Below are 6000 nucleotides of genomic sequence, written 5' to 3'. Positions count from 1 at the left end.
AGCTGGCAAATGATTCTTATGGGGGAGATTGGCAGAGGATTTGCGGCACGGCGTGCACTAAAATCTGAAATATCGGCCATGGAAAGCCTGCTGTAATAGATATGAAATGGGCCTTCTCAACACCATGAAAGGCTGACATTTGCTGAAAGATTGTCACGAGAAGCCCTTTTATTCCCTGCCATCTATCAAGCGTTTGTACTGCCACCTTGTCCGTACTGGAAATTCGCAAGTGTCACTCTCGGCGGCATGTACCGGATTGGTCATTTCCAATTCCCCCCCTCCACACACACACACACACCGTTGACTGCCGAATCTTCAGCTCGAGAACTCTCTGGTCGAAACCCGAGGAAATAAATATGTTATCTTGTACGCGAGTGCACGTGCGCACGTGTGTGTTTACTTCTCACCTTTTGACACTTTAATCTGTAGTTCAGTGTCTCATGCATTCACACTGATACAATCGTCTTACATAAAGCCTCTTCCTGTGAACCAACATGACATAAGTGCTTCGTTAATTAGCCGTCTGTGGGAAAGCAGGGTATCGATTTTCTGTCGCCACATAAGAAAAGAGGCCCTTTGTTTTCACGGCCGTCCGCACGATAGCGGTGATAAACCGTGCCTTTCACCGACAAGAAGATACTAATAAAACAAACCTAAAAAAGGAGGTATATCACCAGACTCAGTCGGAGACGTGGAGGAAAGGAACGATAATGATGATGCTGAGATCTCTAGCATTTCGAGTCAACATTAAGAAATAATTCACTGAAGTGATTGTTTTAGTTGAGAGAAGCTAAACTCTGGAGTTTCAGAGGACTGGCTGGTTGTGTGTGTTTTTTGTGATGATGGTCTGTCTGAAATCCCACTGGTGCTTGTTATTTCACACCCCTGTGGCTGCAAGTTTGACAACAATCCCTTAAAAACTAGCAATAAAACTTACTGGGGTAACAAGGTTAATCTGAGTCTGAAAAGACTGTTGTTCTTAGCCATCCAAATAGGTCCCTAAAGAGCCACTTAAATCTTTAGGTTTTTGTTGACTTGGACCAAGAAAATATGGGAAGCCAAATTGGATAATGGTGTTGCACAATGATACAAAAATAATCTGATGAAAATAATAAATGCCATAAATTAGTGACCATTTTTTGCATCCACATCATTTCCCAATTAAGCTTCCTAGAGGCTTTATTCTGAAAAAAGGTTTACATGCTTCACACCTAATAATCTTGTGTGATGAGCATATTCCGAATAAACAAAGAATTGCATGTTTTTCCTGTACTATTTTCATGCTTTTGGTGTTTATTAATTATTTTAATAATTCTGCACAGTGCTGTGGTTAACTCAATAATTGTCATTCATGTCCTTGACAATGAGTAAAATCATGGGACTATAACGGTGCTTTCAGTCATTTGCACCGAATTGTGTTCATTTCTTAAAAAAAAAATAAAAAATCTCACTGAACAATGCTCAGTTGCTCGCTTTCATTTGGACGTGCATGTTTAAATGAATATCGCGTTGCAGTGGATATTCCCAAACCCAAAATTAATCCAATTAATACAAGCACATGCCAGCTGTCTTGCACAATAGGTGTTCTAGAAGTCAGAGTATTGGATTGATCTAGTTAACGTGATTACATAATCCATATTCTAATATTAGTCGTAGTTTGGTTGTACATGAAATTCTTCCATGTAATAAATAGTGTAGAAAAAGATTTTCCCCTGAAGTTGCTAGTAAATTGCACAAACAATTACAAAGAAATTAGTGAAAGTAGTATTTTCCTGTGAAACATACTCCTCTAATCTGTTTTATTTACTCGTTAAACTTTATTTACGGTGAATGCAAGTAAGAGAGGAAACAACATTCATTAATGGATTGTAAATACTGATGGTGTAAATACTACTCCGTCCTCAGCCGTTGAAGCCATCGGGATCGCATACATGCATGGGTCAGATGGACACAGCAGGCATTAGTATTCAAACTGCCAGTGCACCAATCAGGGGTGGAGGAACGGTGTGGAGGATCGGGGGGTGAAGAGGTAGCGGGAAGTGATTGTGTTACAAATTCAAGATGGAACCAGAGCAGTGATGATGAACCCGGGTGGAATCACTCGGAGGCCTTCATGGATAGATTTCTTATAGCAAATCAGAGCTGCTGATTTCTGTTTGTGTGTCTAAGTTTATTAACAAAATGCATGTGCACACATTGTGATGGTTGTTTTGTGTGTCTGACTGAATCAATCCCACCACATGTTGAGTTGTTAAAAAGCACACAATAAGGAAGATGAAAACTTGACTGATAACTGCCTCATGTCGAAGGACATTGAATTTCAAGCAGTCTCGTTGAAAACTACAATCTGTTTGTCAGATGAACACTGCTATTTGAAATGCGAGGCTGCTAGTCTGTTATTTTCTGAGATGAATAAATGAAGAGAGAAATTACTTCCCAGTTTAACTGATGTACGGTTCAAACCTTTAAAAGCTAAGCTATGGTCACAGGGCAGGTAATGTTACGTTTAACCAAACTCAATTATGACAGAGATGTTTTGGATTACACATCTACTATCTTGTTTCCTAAGTGTCTGATGACAAATTTAATTGGAATCAGATTATAGAGTAAGAAAACTGAAAATCTATTTGCTGTGTAGTTTTTATTACACATTCAACACAGAGACCCCTGCCATGCAAATGACCAAAAACACCTTCTCTCCATTATAAGAATTCCCCTCTCTAATGCTTATTAATTTCACAGTAGATTATCTGCTCAGATACATCTTGTGTTTTGGGACAGAGCTTTTTAATTAATTGTGTGCTTGGCTTTATAAGTAGGCACATAGAATTAGGTTGAACTGAAGTCTTAATGAATGAATTTTAATTACAGTATTAGGTAAAAAATGTTTTAAGGTAGCCTTACGTGTTTATCTGTGCCATCATATCTATAGGCTAACAATAACCAGAAGTGCATCCTTTCGAATTTTACTATACAATAGCAAATAAATAAACGTCAAATGTAGCCTATTGTTGTATTGGGATATAGCTTTGATTAAAAGATGTTCAACGTGTTAGGATGATATGATCAGCAAACTGAAACAGAACTTAAATGTCGTCGTATTGCAGCTGTTTTGTTTAATAAATGAAAAGTATTGAAAACGCCCTCTGGAGGACAAACGAATGTCTGAAAAAATATGAAGGAATAATATTATAGCCTACTACATGAGGGTGAAAAGTTATTGTATTATAGCCTATACATTTAAGTATTTGTTTGAGCCGGTAGCCTTTCTATTCGATTGCACATTATTTAGGCCTATTATTATTATTTAATTGACTTATTTAGCCTATTTAATTTATTTTTGCTCTCCTTTGACTGGTTTAGCTACACTGCGTTTGTAACGGACCTAACGCATTCGAGATAAAGCTAAAAACAGTAGTGAATGAATAAATAGGAATGCATGTAGCCTAGCCTAGCCTAATTCTCTGAGTTCAAATAAAAGCTGTCGCTGCTGTTACTGAGGTTTATTCCACACCCAGGCCTAGTAAATGTGTAAGACTAAAGTCAGTCAGCACGCACGCATTTTCTTTAAGTCCAGGAATATTTCTCTGTCTGAAGAAGTATTTACAAGCAGGTAGTCCTACATTTAGGAATAATAGCCATAGCCCCGCGCTGTCCTTTAATCTTAGTCGGATACGTTTACTTTTAACGACACTTTGATTCACATCAAGGAGAAAACATAACCACACAAAGACAAAAGTCAAGTATTTGCAAGCTCTTCATGTGAAATTTAGTAGAGACAAGTGCTTTCAAGCCTTCCATTAATGTGTTTTGTAAAGCTGAGGCAGTGTTTTTTTCATGGAGTCATCTCGCCACCCTGTGGCCTCGATCGTTTCCCAGACATCCTGCAAGTATAGGAGCCTAGAGTGACCGAAAATCTGTTAGCTTCAATATAAAGATCTACCACTCTATAGGCCCACTTACATGATGTCTGGGAAATGTTGTGCCTCACGTATTAGGCTACTAACAAATCTACAGTTGCTCATTATGTAACGCATTAGTAGCCATCAACTCTACAGTGATCTGTTGCTCATTCAAATATAGCTAACCTATTCTTTAGTTTGCTTACTAATCTAGTTGACTCTTTGACGAACTGCTTTTGCTCCTCTTTTGTAGAACTGCCTTGTAAAAGCGTTTGCTAAATGCATAACTGTAAAATGCATTAAAAAAACTTAATTTAATTTGGTTAACAGGTTAAATAGCCTAGAGGTTAGCCAGACAGTTGTGATTGAACATTATGAACACTAAACAAATCGAACAACATTTCCAAAAACAATTTTAAATGTTTACTTTAAAGTTTTATTCTAACAGTTTGAAGATGCGTTATTTCAGGCGTCTCAATGACGCCATCTGCCGTCAATCTTTATCAGTCACGTGACAGAACTAGCCTCAACTTTAATTAATTGTTAACTTATATTGTAATAAATTGTAATGTCGACTCTTGGTTTTTCTGTAAAGCTGCTTTGAAACTATGTGTTTTCTGAAAAGCGCTACAAATAAATGTGAACTGAATTTAACTTCTATAAGTGATTCTGAAAAAATGGTGTTGTTGTCTGGATTAATTTAGACAAATAAATCTGCATGCATATTCTCATCACCCATTCTCTACAATACCAGCTCTGAATTAGGATGTATAGGTCACATCAGTGAAGGGACATTTAAAGGGATAGTTCGCCCAAAAATAAAAATTCTGTCATTATTTACTCACTCTCAGGTAATTCTAAACCTGTATGACTTTCTTTCTTCTGCTTAACACAAAAGAAGATATTGGTAACCAGACAGTTTCTGGTCCTCATTGACTTCCATAGTAGGCTATTTTTATTTTATTTCATACTATGGAAGTCAATGTGGACCAGCAATTTGGTTACCAACATTCTTCAAAATGTCTTATTTCGCCTATTGTAATTGTGAACAATGGTCAATATAATTCCTCTTTAAAAAACATATGACAAACACTTTTACTGAGCTGACAACATACCTTCTCATTTACAATTTTATTTAATATTAATATTCAGGCAAGTGATAAGATTGCAAATCAGAGGACAAATTACCATTTATCCAATTAATTTTTCTTAAAGGGATAGTTCACCCAAAAATGAAAAATCTGTCATCATTTACTCGCCCTCATGTCGTTCCAAACCCGTAAGACTTTCGTTCATCTTCAGAACACAAATGAAGATCTTTGTTGAAATCTGAGAGCTTTCTGTCCCTCCGTTGACAGCTACAGAACTATCACTGTGACGCTTCAAAAAGTTCATAAAGAGATCCTAAAACTAATTCATGTGAATTGAGCGGTTTAGTCCACATTTTCTGAAGAGACTCGATCGCTTTATATGATGAACAGATTGAATTTAGGCTTTTCGTTCATCAACTCACACACCAGTTGTGGTAAACAGAAGCTCACTTTCTCACGTCTCAAGCCAGTTCGGTTGAGCTTCTGTTTATGTTCGCTGATAAATGTTTATATGCGAATAAAAGCCTAAATTCAATCTGTTCATCATATAAAGCGATCGATTCTGTTGAGAAAATTTGGACTAAACCGCTCAATTCCTATATTAGTTTTAGGATCTCTTTATGAACTTTTTGAAGCGTCACAGTGGTAGTTGTGTAGCTGTCAATGGAGGGACAGAATGCTCTCAGATTTCATCAAGAAGATCTTCATTTGTGTTCTGAAGAGGGTTTGGAACGACAAGGGTGAGTAATTACTGACAGATTTTTCATTTTTTGGGTGAACAAACCCTTTAAAGCTTTAGTACACAATTCAAATCAAGCATATTGTAAGATGGCTTTTTAGCTTTAATTCAATTAGCAGCTTTGCAGGCGCATTCTTGTATTGCAATTTGCAAATACATTTGCTCTCTGGTAAACCTCATAATGTTAATTTGCTACTAATTGATTGAAATAATATGACACATGCAGACGCTGGACAGCAACAAGCACATGGACACAGCCATATCACCC

The sequence above is a fragment of the Rhinichthys klamathensis genome, unplaced genomic scaffold (assembly GCF_029890125.1).
Source record: "Rhinichthys klamathensis goyatoka isolate OS25496 unplaced genomic scaffold, OSU_Roscu_1.1 h1tg000123l_1, whole genome shotgun sequence".
Lineage (NCBI taxonomy): Eukaryota > Metazoa > Chordata > Actinopteri > Cypriniformes > Leuciscidae > Rhinichthys > Rhinichthys klamathensis.
The sequence above is the reverse complement of the archived record's forward strand: the minus strand, read 5'-3'. Positions refer to the sequence as shown.